This window comes from Pteropus alecto, unplaced genomic scaffold, assembly GCF_000325575.1.
Source record: "Pteropus alecto unplaced genomic scaffold, ASM32557v1 scaffold87, whole genome shotgun sequence".
In the NCBI taxonomy this organism is placed as follows: domain Eukaryota; kingdom Metazoa; phylum Chordata; class Mammalia; order Chiroptera; family Pteropodidae; genus Pteropus; species Pteropus alecto.
Window position 1 is genome coordinate 11073033 of NW_006443225.1, and position 19214 is coordinate 11092246.

Sequence of the window (19214 nt, forward strand, 5' to 3'; positions counted from 1 at the left end):
ACATTCTAATAACTTGTGTCTGGGCAACTATTTCTTCTTGCAGTGCCTAAAGTTACACAAACATAAAGAACAGTACTCTTGAGATCAGATATTTTTCTCCTGGCAGGTCACTCATGAGTCACCCTCAAAGATTTTTATAGGATTGTCTTCACAGATGATTCTCTAGGTAGGGAATTGAAAGCAATACAGCAATTCATGCTCTGAAGAAATTTCAAAATGGCAAAATCTGTGAGTAATCAAGTGAAATCAAGAAAACCATTTGGAGTTTACTTTGAATAACTTAATTACAACTACTGCAAAGGATGTGCTGTTTATTTTTAGAACACCTTTCCTCAAAAGATGGTAAATTACTAAATTACTGTGTTATCTCTTAAAAGACAGGTAGGAAGAGACATTTTGGTAACGTTTATCTTATCTGATGATAAAAGAGAAGGGTCTCTCCTTCCAATTTTCCCCCATTTTTCTCATCTCTTTAGACCCCAAATTCCAAACTGGTGAAAGGATGAGAAGCAACTAAGGCCAGGTATGGGATGACAAGTAAAAGCAGTCACTGTTTTAATCCTGATGTGACCTGGGCTCTTCCTGTCCCATGAGGTCTAGACGAAATGAAATCTGCCCCCTAATTCCAAGGCTTGTGACTGATTTCCAGAAATTCCTAGGCAGTTTACAGTCTCAGAGTCAGCTCTGGCTCCAAACTTTCGTTTTCTCAGTTTATAGATTGTTTTAGTGTCTCACATATTTCACTTCTGTTAGGCGATGCATCGAGTCCGATGTCATATTCAGGTTCTTTCCCAGTTTACACACACACACACACACACACACTCCCCACTCCCACGAGGTGGTGTGCATGATAAGTGGATCTTTACTGAAGATTTGAGAGAGATAAAGTAGGGAGCCATTTTCATCTCTCCCTACCTCACCTGGTGCCTCAGTTTTAAAAGGTCATCGACTGGCCCCTCCTTTTTTCTAGAGGCAAAACAAATTCCTCTTGTTTTGTCACGCAGAACGAGTCAGCCATTTCTTCGTTTGCCTCAGCGACTAACCACAGTCCCACCTACCCCAAAGGGCTCATTACAGAATTTCCCCAGGCATGGTTCCCTTCCTAAAAATTCTGGTTGATAATCATTTCAACCCTGTGTCACTTATTTTTAAACTCCAGTGTTTTCAGCCCAGAGAAGACTAATTTTCCTCTTTCCAGCAAATATTTTTGTGGGCTTATTTTATGCCAGGCATTATTGCTGGAGCTAGGAACCCAGCAGGGAGTTAGACGCAGTCCTGGCCCTCATGGAGTTTCAGTCTCCCGCAGGGGAAATGATTTAAACAAGTAATGATGTGAATAATTATTAACAACTGTGGTAATTACCACACAGGAACATTTCTGAGTATTGTTTGGAAGGGCTTGGCAGTGACAGAACGGGGTAAGGGGTGAGGGGCAAGAAAAGGTTTCCTTGACAACATTTAATTTGCCCAGGATTAGAAAGGGCTGGTTTACTGCTAGATTCTTTTCTCTACAACTGCTGCCTCTGAAGAGACAACTAAAATAGGGAGGATGACATTTCTTGAGTTTCTGATTAATTAGAGGAACACTTATTGAAGAGCTTCTCTGGGCCCGGTACTGTGCTAAGAACACATGCAGCTTATATGTAGCCTAGCGGGGGGTGGCAGAAAATATACAAAATGTAAAGTACTATGATGTTTTCAGACAGTATGAAGTAACGAAAGAGGTGGCAGAGTAGGTGGTCAGGAAGGACCTTACAGGTACAGAGGCCCAGGTGGTGAGGAGCTTGCTGCAGTGTCTACCTAGAGGAAAGGTGTGTTCAAAGGCCCTGAGGCAGAAACAACATCCTTGGCTTGTCTGATCACAGAGAAAGGTAAGTGGAGTTAGAGCAAATAAGTGAGAGGAGGAGGGGTAGGAGGTTCTTAATGTGGAGCCAGGGTCCTGCTTAGGTAGGTTTTTGTAGGCCATGGGAGGAGCTAGGGTTTTTCTTCTTTTTCTTTATTTATTCCCATCCCTCGACCACCCTCTGCTTTGGCAGCCATCAGCTTGTTCTCTCTATCTATGGATCTGTTTCTGTTTTGTTTATCCATTTGTTTATGTTTTTGTTTTTAGATTCCACATATAAGTAAAATTGTATGGTATTTGTCTCTGTCTGACTTATTTCACTTAGTATATTGCCCTCTAGGTCTATTCATGTTGTCACAAATGGCAAGATTTCATTATTTGTTATTGCCGAGTAATATTACATTGAGTATTTATAACATATCTTCTTTGCATATTCATCTGTGATGGACATCTAGGTTGCTTCCATATCTTGGCTATTACTAGTAATGCTGTAATGAACATAGGGGTGCATATATCTTTCAAATTAGTGTTTTTGTTTTCTTCAGATAAATACCCAGAAGTGGAATTGCTGGAACATATGGAGCTCTATTTTTAATTTTTTGAGGAATTTCTATACTCTTTTCTATAGTGGCCGCACTAATTTACAATCCCACTGACAGGGTATGAGGATTCTCTTTTTTCCACATCCTTTGCAATCCTTGTTATGTAGGGTCTTTTTCCCAAAAGTAAAAGGAAATAATCAGCAGGGGTGTGACTTATCTGATTTATATTTTAAAAAATTATTCTGGGTGCAGGACAGAGAACAGTTTGTTTTCCAGTGTTTTATAATAAATAAGCAAACTAAATATCTACTGGTGCAGAATTGGTTAAGTAAATTATAGCGTATCCATACAGTGAAACACTATGAAGCTATTAAAAATGGTGACATGTCTATATGTTGAAACGAAAGGATGTCCACATTATAGTAACAGGGGGAAAAATCAGGTTACAACATAATGGATGCACTGAGCTTTGATAAGTCTGAAAAGACATAACCAAAAATGTTTATATTGTTTATCTCCGGGTGGTGACAATATAGAATTATTTTTCCTTCTTTTTGCTTACCTCTAGTTTCCACTTGAGGAATAAAAAAAGCATATAAACATAAGTTCATGAGACATAAGATTAGAATATGGCCTGACAGAAAACATTTAAATATAGTAATGTGGCATTTTCATTTACTGAAATTGTATTTATAGCTGATTTCAAAACATGGATACTTTGCATCACATTTCAAATGTATTCATAAAATTTATAATGAAAAACTGAAAGTGTGTTCGCATTAGATATTATTCTTTAAAATTAATGTTCATAGTATTTCTTTGATTCCTGCATGTATTATTTTCTTTGTTCATACATTTTCTCAGATCCAATGTCAAGTTCTTTCCCACTGAGTGCTGACTTTTGGGAGTGCATCTGTGTTGTTTTGCTTTGTTTTTTGAATTTGGATTAGAAAACATTTCTGTTATTGTTGCACTTAAAAGTTCCAATAAAAATAATTTGAAGAATGGGAAACTAAGACTCATTGGAATAGCTCTGACTTCCTGGTAACTTTTATGAGTCGTTGTTCTGTTTTTTTTTTCTTATTGTTGTTGCTCTTCTACTTTTGCTCCAAAAGCATTGCATAATTCTAGATTTACGTTTTGTCAAGGTTTCCACCATTGCATGTCTTCAATCTCTCAGGTATTAACTATTCTGTCACAGTAGCACGTCTGACCAAATGTCAATAGGCCAGTACTTAACGATTTTCTGACTGTGGCGGTGTGAGGTTAAGCCCCCCTTGCAATCTTGGTCTTTCTGAACTCCCTTTGATTTTTTCAAAGGAATCTTTTGAATTTTAAACTTCATGTCATGTTTTACAACAGTAGATTGCTGCAAATGTAATCAGGTTTTTGACTTATATGCTTGCAAAAACTTGAAGGTTATTTTTTTCCCCCTTATTGTTGTTCATTGCTGTCATTTTGGAATGATTTTCTGTCACTGTTGTATAAAATCACTTGGACTTTCGAAATTCTCCAATGATCCATGTCCATAACAATTTTAAATAAACTATGTAGAAGATATATACAACTTACCAGTCATGGAAAGGAAAGATGTGATTAAAAAGCAATTTTTAAAGTTGTGCAGCTTTAATATTTTCCGTTGCGGTAGCCATTAGGCTGAAGTGTTGGTAGAGGTCCTTGGCACCTGTCTCTGTGAAAAATATTCTTTTACAACACAGAAAGGTGGGTCCTTGGGGCTAAGTCGATGGTTTGCATTTGATGATAATCTTCTAAAATGTTAAGCATATCATAAGCATATCATGACTCATCACTTTATAATAGAATACTGTCTAATAATTTCATGTCAATATTTACTTTTATATTTGCTATTGGGTGGGTGTAACATAGCATAGGGTTACTCTAATTCTTATGGGCTAATGATAAAAGAGTAGGGGTTGACTTAATAAATTTGTGCCAAGTGAAGGCCAAATGACTCATTCTGTGCTTATAAGTAGAATGACATTTGAATAGAGATAAGTAGTGGGAGAATAAGGTGATCTCTGAGAGAAGACACATTTGGGTAGTAAAGGCACAAGAACCCTAACAGAGCCCACCTTAGACGTGGGTACCACAGTTTCACTGCAAATGGCAATTTGGTCTTAGCAAAAGGGCGTCAATCATCATATTAATGTTGCTAATTTGAATTTTATCAATTTTTCTAATTTTGTTTGAACTTAATTTGTAAATTTATTTTTTATTGTATGAAGTCCATAAGTGTAAGATATTTGTAACTTGTTTTACATTTTCACATATTTAAATAATAACGAAGTAAACAAATCATGGCAAGTCTGAGTCTGGAGGATCCACATATTTTAAAAAGGGTCTGTTCATTGCTCAGGTTTGAGAAAAATTGCTGTAAATTGCTGTGGAAGACCAATATTACCCCAGTGGCTAAATAATATCCAACCAATATCAAACTAGAAAGTTCTATGAAATGGAATCATGTTTGACTATTGGCTTTTATTATTGCTTCATTGGTGGTTTGTATTCCTATCCAACTACTATTTGGGCGCAATGGTTCTTAGTATCTGCTTTAGTTTTTTTTTTTTCCTCCTAGTAGATCTGAAAACAAATTGTTAGTTTTAAAAGTATTGACCATGTAAAACATCCATTCATTATTTCAATAATATTTATTGAATGGAGACTATTGCCAGGCAAAATAGTTACATAAATTTATATATACTTCTCATACACTTATACATAAATATTAAGTATATATTTACATAATATTTATATGTAAGTATAAATATAAAGTAAATAAAATATATACTTTTTTTACATAAACTAATTATTATAGATCAATAGAGAGAGAGAGATGGATAAAACATGGTTCTTAGCCCTGAGAAGCTCAAAATCTAGCAGGAGAGATAAATGTAAAAACATATAACTACAAAGCAATGGAAATAATTACTATAATAGATATGTGAAGTGAAGCAAAGTGGAGAGAGGAACTAATTTTGCCTGGGGGAGGAAAAAAAGGAATTCGCTTGTATTAGAACTTATTACTCTGTGTTATAAATTAGAATTTTCACGTTCTAGAGTAAGAGGAGAACATCTGTGAGGGATTTCCCTTTAGCTTTATTGAGATGTTATTGACATATAGCATATGTAAGTTGAAGGTGTACAATGCGATGATTCGATACACATATATGTTGTGAAATGATTACTATGATAAGGTTAGTTAACACCTCCATCCTGTGTAGGATTTTAAAATTTACCTCATTAAGCAAACAGGCCCACAAGACTGTTGAGAGTGTGGTAGAATTTACCACACACAATAACAATTGCATAATGTACCAAGGAAATGTTGAAATGGCTCCTAGTACATAAACTATAACTTAATTGTATGATACCACATGCAAGTAGAATATGGTGAGTAGCATGATACACTAGACATACATCATTTCATTCATTCATGCATTTGAAAAACTGTACCTACTATGTGCAAGATATTGCATAGGTACCAACGAGAAAACAAATGAATAAGGCATCTTTCTTGCCTCAAGGAGCTTATACCCTAGGAAGGGAGGTAAAATATACTCAAGTGACTACACTCCAGAGTAGTTTGTACTAAGTGTCCTCTGAACTATATAACCAAATATGAAAAAGTTCAGAGACAATGCTTAGTCTGGGTATCAGGGTTGACTTTTTGGGAGAATGGGTTTGGGCTTGATCAAAGGGATAGTTAGAATTTTGTCGGTGGCAGATATCACAGAGAGAGGGTGAGTATCCCAGATGGAAGAATCCTTTGAATCCTATGAGCTCATTTGTAGAGGTAGGAAAGGGTAAGTAATATTTCAGGAACAGTAAGTACTGTAGCTTGGTTTGAGTTTAAAGTACATGCATCAGAGTTATGGGACATAATTTTTGAAAGACTAATTAGCAATAGGTCACAGGTAGCTTGAACTGCAGGAAAAACAATTCTCCAAACATTTATTGAGGGTTTGTAATATCTAAACAGTTGGGAATTCAAAGATGAATGAGGTTAAGCCTGTTTTCTTGAGAACTCAGACATAATCCTTGATGCTTTGGAGACAGGCCCAGTACAGTGACTACAGAATGTGAGGGTACACGCTTTAATAAAAACGCATGCAAAGGACGATAGGAACAATTACTGGGGGAGTCACAGAAAATCAGGGAGGAGATAGTACTGTAACTGGGTCTTGATAAATGAGTGCAGAGTAAACAAGAACAGAACATTTCTTCCACATACAAAGTCCCAGAGATGTGGAAGAGCAATGTGTGGTCCCACGTGACTCAAGGGGCAAGCATTGGAAATTGAGGCTGGAAGGGAGGGTTGGGGTCAAAACGAGAAGAGCCTCCTAGGCTGTGGTAAATAATTTGGACTTAAGTCTAATTGACCAATAATTTTCAATCTTTTGGGTTGTGGCACATCTTCAAATACTAGAACTTTTAGCAGGACAATGGGAAGGATTAAAAGTCTGGAAAACACAAAATGAGCAAACAACAATTGCAGCACCGTGTAGTTACGGTCTGCAGTGTAGTTACAGTCTGCAGTGCAGTTACGGTCTCACAGTGTCTATAAACTCATCCATAGTTACTTCACTATTCAGTTGGTTGGCCTTCAGCATGTTTCCTTTGGAAGAGTTTTTACTCCCAGACAGCGCACTCTCGAATACTCCAGGGCGATGTTCCCACAAGTTCCAGTAAGCACAAGATAATTCCCGTGACACAGACTGGATGTCACTCTAAGTCTTGTCCCTCTTACTTGCAGCAGTTTGCACTTTTACATGCCACGCATTGCTCAGATCAGCATTCTGTTTGACAGAGTTGCTGTAAAAGGTCGAATGCTGGCAAAAATGAATTCTGCCTATTGATCAAAAAGTGATAGGATGTTTGCAAAGCATGAAAGGTATAAGAACAAAGTGCTTTGTCTTACCACATGAGAACTGTTGCTGTGGGCAATAGAAAGTCCCGTAAGACTTTTAAACAGATCCTATACCCAAAGAGATGACATGAGCAGGTTAATTAAATGGCCAAGTTCAAAATGGGTTGGAGAGAGACGTTAGGAGCTGGGAGACCAGCTAGGATTGGAACTAGGGTTTCAGAAGAAAGGAAGGTTAGGGGCCATTTTTTAAAGGAAATACAGGATCTGGCAATTAATTGGGTAGAGAAGGAGTGTCATAAAGAGGAGTCAAAGATAGAACTGACATTTTATGACTGGGTGAACAGAAAATTATTAGTGCCATTAATAGAAATAGGAGAGTCAGGAATAATAGCTATTTGGGATTACATGAGAAATCTGGCTCGGGGTAACTGAGTTGTAAATGTTAGTAATAATTAGCCAAGATTAATGATGCCTTTTAGAATATTCTCATCGTTCTAGTAAAAACCTGGGGAAAGTAAATATTGCCCAATATAGCAATTCAGTGTATTTTGGCCTTTTAGTGTTTCACATATAACTCCCTTAAATGCAATTTTGTTCTTAAGAGTTGATTTACCTACAATCTTTGTAGAATTCAATAATATAAAAATGTTCTCCATCCTCATAGACCTTAAGGAAAATTCTGGGAGCCCTACCTCTGGGGAAGTTGGAGTGGCTCTAAACGACTTGCCAATCTAGGGATTCTATTAAGTCTACTTCTCCCAAGAAACAAGTCTGCAAAGTCGTTTCCATGGTTCCTACTTTCCACTCTGGGGTGGGGCATATGCAGACACAGCACAGAACATGGAAAAGTACCAGCCTCTAGTAGGCAGCTTTGAAGCAGAGAGGTAACTAGGCGACTCTAATTTTCGAGCCCTTTTATTTCTCTTACTACAGATGAGGAAGTTAAAAACAGCTTTCACTAGTTATTTCCCCAACCTGAAAAGATGGAAGCAAAACCCCCAGAATAACCCAAGCCCACAGTTTAGTGGACCCAAGCACAAACTTGAGTGGCTGGGTTAGAAAGGCTTTTCTCATGATGCATGAGCCACAGTCAGGAGCTCTGGATTTCCCTGGGTGCCCGTGAAGGTGTCTTTGCCAATGGTCCTTATCTTATCACCCACGCACACAAGATGGCACAAGGGATGATTTCATTGGCATTCACACTGCCAGGTCAGTTTGCAACACAAAACGTATCAAAACACAGCTCCTTGACAGTCTGGAACCATAACCCTATTCCCCGCAGGAGCTGTCAGTGTGGACCCGCAGGGTGAGAGTAGTTTGGAGGCAGAGGCAAAGGACACTGCCTTGCGGAAAAGGAAAGGTGGATAGGAGGGGAGGAGTGTTGAGAATGGAGAATTTTTTCTTTTCTTTTCTTTCGTTCGTTCGTTCGTTTGTTCTCTTTCTCTTTTTCTTTCTCTTTCTCTTTTTCTTTTTCTTTCTCTTTCTTTCTCTTTCTCTTTTTCTTTTTCTTTCTCTTTCTTTTTCTTTCTTTCTTTTTCTTTCTTCCCTTCCTTCCTTTCTTTCTTTCCTTTCTTTCTTTCTCCTAAGTTTTTCTTTCTTTTTTTTTCTTCCCTTCCTTCCTTCCTTTCCTTTCTTTCTTTCTCCTAAGCTATTTTTGTTTTCAACAGCATTTCCTCTTCCCCTTTCATCCACTGCTGAATGCCAAGTTCTCTAAATGAACTATCTAATTATTAAAGTCTAATGGTTCAACATAATTTCATTTTTTTCCTGGCCCTTGAGCTATTATTATACGGTGTTGGTGGAGCGAGAGTTATAATTGGCATAGGAAACTTTAAAGTAGAAGGCGCTGTGTTGTTCCAGCTTTGCAGGAAAAAGGACAGAGAGATGACATTGACAATGGCCAATGTAAAGACCTAGCCTTGGTCATTTCTGCATTTCCCACTCCTCTGCGTCAGTAGTAGAAGCAGCACCCGAACTCCTGGGTAAAACCCCGAGGATTCTCTACATTCCTCCCAGAGCCCAAAATACAGATCAAACATGCTGGTTTGACGCACAATGAGGGCAGTACAGCTCAGCTGACGAAATTATGAGAGTACACACTATCCATTTTTCCAAATGTTGGGAGACTCGTCTCCCCCTCTCTACTCATGTTGCTTTCAGTAATGGTATTTCCATGGGGCCAGATTCCCCTTTTCAAATGTAGGATAAAATTAAGGTAAGAAGATTAAGATTGAGTAAAATGTGCAGCATTCTCTCAAACCATTCTAAATTTTGGAATGTTTTGGTGAAACATCTGGCTTTTTTTTTTTTTTTTAACTTTCCTCATAGAACGAGGCCTGGAGCCAGCGTGGGAGGTGCAAGGCACTACTTGGAAGCACACATGTGTATTACTATACCCCTGGTGCGGCCTCACAGGTCACTGTGCCAATAGAGACTGAGGGACTGGACCTGCCTCCTCCATTTAACAAGGGTCTACTTTTAGCGGGTACTCAGCCCTGCCCATGGGCTATCTGAAAAATAAGATACACATTTTCATCATTATAAATCTCATTTCAAATATTAGAGCCTTAGAGTTCGGTTCTTTGTTTAAATATACATGTTTGACTGGTTTTGAATTGAGTAGAATAAGTATCCCTTCTTTCACCACTACTTGGACAGGAAGAAGGACGTGTTTCTTGTGTAGCTCATTAATGGGATAACTTTGGCTTTTATCTTGTAAGCCAACTGGTTGCCTTTGGCTAGAAAGATGTCTATTACCTTATAACATCCTCACTTCTGGGGCTTTCTAACAGCTGCTTCTGTTTGCTACTTTGCATTTTCTCAATTTCTCTTCATGATCTCATAACCAAGTAAGAGTCTACTTATTCATTTATTATTTTTCAGCTTATTAATGTACTGTCATGCCTCCTGGCTGCAAAAATATGATAAAATCACTGGGAAAAAAAGTCAATAATTAATGAGTTTTATTCTCTCTAGCTTACGAAATTCAAGAAAAAGATCTTATTCAAACTCTTGAAATGTAGACTTAACCTTCAGTTCTTAAGAACAGAAAATATATACTCCAAACTAGAAAATGAATACTTTAAAAATGGCTTTTTCTTAAAGTCTAGGAATTAACAGAATCATCCTGGCCAAATTTAACTGACATTAGGATAGATTGAAAAAACCTAATACTGTCACTCTTGGATTCTCCAAGATCTTCGGAACATTAGTCATTTAAAGAACACTCTGAAAATGAAAGAAGTCTCATTTTTTTCTGTTTTCCTTAAAGGGGCCCAATTTTAGTAAGGGGGAAACAAAGCAGTTATCAGAGCAGACACCTTTACTGAACTGGACATACTTTATTTATCTGACGAATACTTTTCTGAACATCTCCTATATGCCATAACCCATGCCCTCATATGATAACGTTACATTTTATTTGAGCAAGTATTATGAGATTACAGATATAAGATACCACAAACCTTGTCTGGAGAGATGGAGGTCTATAAGGGATCTGGAGTTCTACCCTAATCACAAGCTGACAAGCTAGCCTGGTACTATTTCATGGATGCTGACAGAAGACACGAGTCTCCTGGGTCAGAGACAAATGATTTTATTACTCATAGTACAGTGAGCAGCACTAGCATGATGTTGGCACCAGGTTCCCATGCTCTCCTTGTTCCACAGGGCACTCAGGTAGACCTAGGTGAATGCGGGTACATGCTGTAAGTTGTGTTACAGAAGAGAAACACGGAGCTTAAGGAATTTGCCATTTTTCTAGTGAGTGGCAAGCAAAATGCTACTTCAGCCTTCATGATTGCTCTCTGCAAGCACAACGCTCAGAAATGGCCAGGGTAAAGAATAGTCAAGGCCTTGTGTTCTTGGCATCCCCAGCAAAAATGTGCAGGGAGGGATGCTTAAGGCCGGTGATGAATTACTTCTAGCAGAAACTTCACCGATACTTAGGCTGGAGTGATGAATATGTGGTAAAAACAGAAGGACTCATTTCAGTCAGAGGGAGCAGAATTTCCAAGGGCCCTGAGGCGTGGGAGGCACTGAGGGCTTTCAGGAACAGTGGAGAGTCTGGGATGGTGGTGAATAAGGCTAAACAAGTAGGCTGGCATTTAGTCATCAAGGGCTTTTACATGCCATTGAGATTATGGAGTGTGGCTTTTTGTTTTATTTTAACCTAACAAAGCTTAGAGCATTTTAAACAGGGGTATGATATGATTGAATTTTATGTTATGTGGAGATAATGTGGAGAATAGACTAGAATCAGAAATAAGTTACCTGAGCCTTTTACCAGGTGTCCCCAAAACACCTCACTTCATTTATGTCCTTTAACACCACCCCCCTACAACCTCTCCCGTTTTTCTAAGACTTCGCTACTTTATCCTACCCTGTCCTATTTACACCTTCGAGAACCTCACAGACTCACCTTCATGCCTGGCAGCCCTCTCCCTCCAACGCACATTAAATATACTCAGATTCTATTTAATTTACTGAATTTTACAGTATTTTTTTGAGTTGTAAACATGTTATTTCCTGGGAATCTATCCACTGATTTTTTTTTCATATGTCAATATTCTAGTAAGAATTTTTACTTGGCATGATATAATTTATAAATCCAAAGTCTAGAAAAGGTAAATTGTAACATTCAATTTATTAAAATGAAAAACACACACTCGCTATTTCAAATGTTTGTTTAATTCTGAAAAATCATATGAAGATAAGTATAAGTATGATACTTTAAGAGATTGAAAAATGGACTAGCTATATTGAACATAAGCCAAGATACACAGTGTTTTATTTTCTTTGTAAGTGGTTTTAAGACCCTTTCAAATTTTGCAGTGTGTTCTAGGGGAGAAGTGATGGTGATTATTTTTTCAACCCATCCTGGGAAAGTGCTCGTAGTCCTGGTATTCATTTGCTGTCACCACTGTAACAACTTACCACAAATTTAGTGGCTTAAAACAACGCCGAGTCGTGGAGTCAAGGACTGGTTCTTTCTGGATGCTCTAAGGGGGAGGGTCTATGTTGTTACCCTTTTTACCTTTTAGTGTCACTTGTCTTTGTTGGCGAACCCCTCTCTCTGTCATCAAGGCATCTCACCCTGACCTGGTTAGGTTGTTGCATCCTCGGTGACTGATCTTTCTCCCTCTTACGAGAACTGTGTGATTGATTACGCTAGGCTCAGCTAGGTAATTCAGGATAATTTCCCATCTCAAAATCTTTAACCTAATCACACCTGCAAAGTCCCTTTAGCCTTAAAAGGGAACATTCATAGGTTCTGAGGATTACAATGTGGAATTTTTTTTTTTTTGGAGGGGTGTCATTATTCAACCTACCACAATTCTGTTTCCTACTGAAAGCACTGTTCGTTTCTTCTTCCACAGCTTTACTTGATTTGGGGTTACAGCTGAGATAATTGGGTTCCCTAAACATATCATCCATGTATTGATCTGTTTTAGAATATTAGAAAAATATATTCTTGGAGTTGGAGGCTTCTGAGTGGATCCTCCTTCTTTACAGAATGGATCATTTTTGAATATGCCAGGTGGGTTTGCTAGGTCTGTCTCTCGCTAAGTACTCAGCCTGTCTTTGCCCTACCAATACCCCCTTATCCCCCCACAATCAGTGCATCATGCCTCCAGACTGCAAAGTGCTGATATCTGCATCTCTTGGCCCAAAGGTTCCCTGATCTCAGAGCCTACCTTGTTGGTGCTAGGGCACGCTGGGCACACTGCAGAAATGAACACCCCCAGTCTCCAGCAGCCCCGACTAATGAATGTAGCTAGTGTATTAAGATCCCAGCCCCTTCATTTGTTTATTGTAATTCATTCTGTTGACTTACATAACATAAAATTCAGAATATTGTACAACCATCAAAAGTATGAACATTTCTATCCCTCCTCAAAAGAACCCCCATACTTGTTATGGGGTTACTCCCAAGTCCCCCCCACTTCCCATCCCCTGGCAACCACTCATCTACTTGCTGTCTCTATGAATTGGCCCATTTTGGAGATTTCATACAAATGGAATCATACCATAGGTGGTTGCTCATTTTCGGATGGACGACTTCAAGGCACATGTTCACTGCTGGTTCTCAGATTCCCCCGCAGGACTAAGCTCGCTGCCCACAGCGGTAACGGGCAATGAACTGGCGGCCTTTTCTTTCTTATCTCACTTCCTTACTTTCTCACCAGTGTTTCCTTGAATCTCCTCTCAAAGGGTTTGCACTTGAGTCTTTGCTTTCGGGGCGGCCTCTGGGGGAAACCAAACTAAAATACTAGGTATATCAAGTTAACTAATCTATGCATCAAATATACGCTGAAAGTTTACGTTATGCTTGGCACATTGCTCAACACTGAACGTACAGCACAAACAAGTCCAGTACCATCCCGGTGTCATGGAGGATGTCTAAGCAGGGAAGAAAGGCATTAAGCACATTACAGGCGAGAGGAGTATTCTAAAGGAGCAGAGGAGGGAGGGCCTTCCTCGGGATGGGATTTGAGGAAAGGGAAGGAGTTAGCCTGGTGAAGGGGGTGGGGAAAGTGTGCCAGGCATGTGGACCCACTCCAAGATTGAGCATGGTACCTTGGGGAATTGAGAGAAATCCACATGGCTCTTGTAGAAAGAGTTGGAGGAGGATAGTTGTGTGAGTACTTACAAACCTTTCAAGGAAGGATTTGGTGTCCAGCTGTGGAGCATACACTGGTCAGCAAAACAGTGACAACTGTTGGCTGTTTCCGGTGTGCCTTACCTCTGGAGAGCCACCTTGCCCAAGGTCACCTCCTTCCTGAAGCTGCCAGCATCTGGTGACAGAGTGAGATAGGGATATAGAGGCACAGCCATCTGGCCTGGTGAGGGACACAGTCTCATCACCAACGGGAATATTTGTTGAGTCTGCATCACAGTCCAATTGCTTTCTCAGTGCAACCTGCTCCTGCCCACTTCCTTTCACAGGTGTTGATCCTTAATGAATATCGTGCCCCTCAAAGTCTGTGTCAGAACCAGCTCCTGGAGGACCCGACCTTCGACAGCAGAGAAACAGGAAGGCCTCGTGTCACCTGTGAGGTGTCTCCTCAGACATGGAGGCAGTGAGGGTCGTTGGAACCTGATGAGGATGGACTCCACGTCCAGTGAGGTGAGTAAGAGCGAATCTGGAGGCTTCACTCAAGGATCTGCAGGTTGCCTTTGAGAAATACCGAAGTGCCAGAATAACTCATGGGGGGAATATGGATTTGTGATGAGCATTAACATTTTGGGGGTACATTTAAAATACATTTTATTCTTTGTATGTGTTTTTCTAAATTTGTCTCAGATGATACCATTTGTATATGTCTATATAAATGAACCATACTAGTAATATGTCTATTTGGATTTATATGGTCTTTCATCCCTGGATCCCCCAGGAATGTGAGCAAAAGAAAACATCATAGAAATATTTTTTTCATAGATGATGATATTAGATTACATACCGCTGGCGTTTTTAAATTTTATGTTCTATGGGGTAGTAGACTTTTAAAATGATAATTAGATGCTACTCTAGTGGGTACTTTGAAAAGCCCTAAAATATTAAATAACTTGAATGTTTAACTTACGTTAGCTGGAACAGAGGCATCTGCATTCCTCTGTCCTTACCTTAAGGCATCCGACTGAGGCGCAGACACAGGAGGCCTTTCCCTCCCTAAGGGCCCTGGGATGCTACCCTGTAGCAAATGTTTTGAATGTGTCAAAATAAGCAATTCCATTTACATGAAGTTCTAGAACAAACTAATCTAATCTTTGGTGATAAAAATAAGAACAATGGTTACCTCTGAAGGGGGGGATTGGACAAGAAAAGGTCTTGAGGGTCTTTTCTAGAGTGAAAAAAAATGTCTGTATCTTGATGGGGTAGGGGTGTATCTTTGTCAAAACTCACTAACTATGCATTTTATGTAAATTTAAGAAGAATGCAGGCTGATAGTTTGAAAATGAAAACAAATGACTATATAAAACTAATTTAGAAAAGATTTAGATTTCAAAATTGTTTGGTTTTAATTTTCTGACTTAAATAAAGACAGTTACAGGAAAGGACTCACCAGCATGTGGTCCTAAGGGATATAAAAACATTTTTATCCATAGTTAATTATTTCGTATTAGAAATCAAGACTCTTACATGAAACAGAAAAGTTTTTGCATTTCATAAATGAGTTAGCTAGACGAGATTTGGTCACATTTCTGTAGCTTTTGTCTTCAGCTGACACCCAATACAGCAGGACCTCCAGTAATGTCCTTCCAGGCGACATCGTTTCCTTATGACGTTAATGAGAAAAAAAATGGCTTCCCAGCTGGGGCCACTGTGTGAAGTTGCATGTTCTTTCCATGTCTCCGTGGATTTTCCCTGGAGACTCCAGGTTCCTCCCACATCCCAGGTGTGCACACCAGGTAAATGGTTGCGTCTACATTGTCTTCGTCTGAGGGTGTGTGGGCGGGTGCCAGGAAGGGTGTGTCCTTCCCAGGATTGGTCCCACCTTGAGACCGGAGCTGCCAAAGGGGCTCGGGTCACCACGACCCTGAACTGGACTGAGCAGGTAGGAAAATGATTGTTTTAATTCATCTTTCATAAATATATGTTCTAGCTCACATTGATGTCATAGTTTAATATTAGAAGTGTTTTGGGTCTTTAGAAGTTTGGTGATGTTTTTGTGATCAGAAATATGCTGTAGAAAACAAACTCTTGTTCATATCAATTAGCCTGTAGTAAAACTGATTTCGTTATACGTCGTTTTGCTTAAAGTGGCAGTTTCCAAGAACTGTTGAGGATGTTAAGTGAGGATGTACTGTATTTCTACTTACAGAGTGGCCGCAAAGTTTGGAAATATAGGTGACTCTGCCCTGTTAGACCATGTTATGTGTCCATCGATTGCTGTATGCTCTTGACAGGCCAGGGAAGGTCACTTGTAGACCAGCGACCACATGACCCCAGAGTGGTAGGATGACAATTCCTAAAACTGGATTGGAAGCAGCTCTGTGGAGCGTGAGGAATGCTGGCCAGATCGGAACACCCCCCGGGTGTTGGTGCCAGAAAAACTCAGGACACGGGATGAAAAGATCAGTTTTAATAAGCAGATAAGCCACAAATTTTTTTAGTGTAAGCATGCGTGGGGACACTTATATATCTTGGGCGTAAGTGGGATATATATGTGGGTCATCCTGTGATGGACAAAATTATACTAAAAACTTGTTTTTTATCTGAAATTCAAATTTAATTGGTATTCTCTTATATTATTTGCTAAATCTGACTTGGGGTATGCCGACAGTTTTTTTTTCTTCAGTGAAAATCAGAGACAAAAATAGTCTGAGCCTGTGGTTCTCAAACTTTAGCTTGCCTCAGAATCACCTGCAGAGCTTGATAAAACGGACTATTGAGTCTGAGTTTATGATTATGTAGGTCTGGAGTGAGGCGCCCTTAAATTTGCATTTTACCATTCCCAAGCATTGCCGATTCCAGAAATCACATCTGAGAACTACTCATGTAAGGCGATGCAATACAAAGGTATACACAAGGATTGCTAGAAAAGCTGTGTGATGTATCCTGTTCATTGCTATTCTACCCAGCACACTAAACTATGCATCACTAACGAGGGACAACACATCAAACGTCATGTATTGTCACGTACTATCAATAAGCCATTTATTATATATAGTTGCCTCTGTTTCCAGACTTTATGGACACTCAAGACATAAGTTATTTTCCTCTGTAGTATATGGATTGCCTTTTAATGAATGAGAAATTAAAATTCCTTTTTAAAATTAGAATAGAATAAAGATTTCCACAAATCTATAAAATAGTAATAGCAGAGAACCTTTGTTAAATTATATACCAAATAAATATTTAACAAGGTGGGACACTCAGGAATTTTATTTATATTTTATTAAACACCACCACAATTTCCATAGCAAATTATATATACGCATAGCATTCGTATGACCTCAGGATTTTTGGATTATCCAGAGTGGAATTTCTACACCACGATTTTTTCCAGGAAGCTGACTTTCTTGGAGGAAGATAAAAGAGAAATTTGCTTGTGCTTTTGGTAGAATTGGAACATACTGAAATGTTTTAAAGTAAGTTTAAATCTGACCTTTTATATTTCTGCTATCAAGATTATTGGTTTTGTTTTTTACTTTTTTACTTATTTGCCTATTAAATTGATTTGGATAACTTCTTGAGAGAAAGAAAGACATAGAGAAAAAGTGAAAGAAGGCTACGAGAATATTTTGCTGGGTGTCTGAATTCTTTGTCTGCTGTTTGGAAATTGTTGATCTACCCAGGTACATGTTAAAAATCTAAGGACTACTTTATTAGAGATAAGTCCTAAAGTATTAATGGGTGAAATGTTATGGTGTCTAAGATTTGCTTTAAAATGCTGCAACAAGATAAAAGTTGGAGAAGGAACGATGAAATAATTTTGGTAAAATAAAATATTGATAATTGTCGCAACTGGCTGATGGGAGCATGGGGTTTCTTATACTACCTCATGTGTTTAGAAATTTCTATAAGTTAAAAAAAAAATTTAAGGACTTGGCTTATATCCTTAGCTTTGCCACTAATTGAACAACAGACCATACTCAAATCACTTAAATGTTCTGTGCCTCAATTTAAAAAAATGATCACACTGCAATTAGCACATAATTATTGAGCGAAGCTTACTGTGTCAGGAGTATTCTGATATTACTATCTAAATTCCTAGGAATATTGTCAGATTACTGAGAAGTATAATATATTTTATTCCCCCTATGTTTCAAGTATTATCACAAAATCCATTGTTGAAATTCTTTGAGTACAAATGTTTGGAGCACTGATCTTTGGTAAATGAAGGTTCCTGAAGACTTCCCTTTTTGTGTGTGTGCATTTAAGAATAGTTATTGAGGTCAGGTATCTGCTGAGATAGCAGCTGCTGACTCCTACATGAGAAGGGAATAAAAAAAAAATATGTTACACATCTTGGCTCCTTTTGGGTTTTTTGAGGAAAAGCAATGCAACCTTTAGATTTCTAAATACCATCTGTATCTACTACATGGTAATATATACTTTAATTTGGACACTTTTGCGTCAGTTCCTCCAAAGGCAGGTAAATGGAGAAGGAAAAATTAAAGATTAAGAATAGGCAAGCTTGTGTGTATGTTGCTGTGTATGCACAAGCATAAGCAACTAAGAAAATATGGAATGTAATCCAGTCATGGCATGTGGCATGCTGCCAGACTAGGTGAGATGACATCCCCCTTCTTATGTGTGAAATCGAAGCCATGGCATCGGTCTGATCCAGAAATGGCCTGTGGCTTGAAGGTCTGGGGATGAAAGTGTGTGACATACCCAGCTCTCAGTGGAGTGATTTACAACACACTCCTGACTGGCACTGGAGAAGCAGGAACAATAAAACAACTGCACATTAAGACGAGGATGCTCTTTGCACCTAATGGTGTGGAGTAGACATGGGTGCCATACGATAAGTGTAGGATGGACTTACCCTCCTGAATCATGAGAAATTCTTTCCTGTGGTTGTTAAGCAATTATTCCTTGGTGGAAGGTGCATTCTGTGCAAAGAAACCCTTTCATAGTGGTGTGTTTGAGTTAATGTATGCACTGAAAGTCGTCCAGGCCTGATTCATATGTTGAAGCCCTAACCCTAAGTGTAGATGCATTTGGAGACGGGCCATCTGAGGGAGTGGTAGGGGAAAATGAGGTCATAAGGGTGAAAATTGTTCTCCTTCTCTTCCCCCCACACCCCTTCCCACCCTTCCCTCCTCCGTCTCTCCTTCTTTGCTTCCTCCCCCTTCCTCTCTCTCCTTACTCGTCTTCCCTTTCCTCTCACTTCCCCTCTTCTTTCTCTGCCTCCCCTTCCTCCCTCTTCCCTCCACACCACCACTCCATACACGTGAAAGAGAGGCAAGCCAGGAAGAGAGGCCTTAC

At 39.0% G+C, this 19214-nt stretch overlaps 1 long non-coding RNA gene across 1 annotated transcript in view; it reads left to right on the forward strand.

The window, feature by feature from the left end:
* Positions 1–1402: 1402 nt before the first annotated feature.
* Positions 1403–19214, forward strand: part of LOC107196538 — a 186286-nt gene continuing 168474 nt past the window's right edge. The window contains exons 1-2 of the long non-coding RNA XR_003043714.1: positions 1403–1871; positions 14222–14402. This is a non-coding gene — a long non-coding RNA (uncharacterized LOC107196538). The remainder of the gene's footprint in view (positions 1872–14221; positions 14403–19214) is intronic.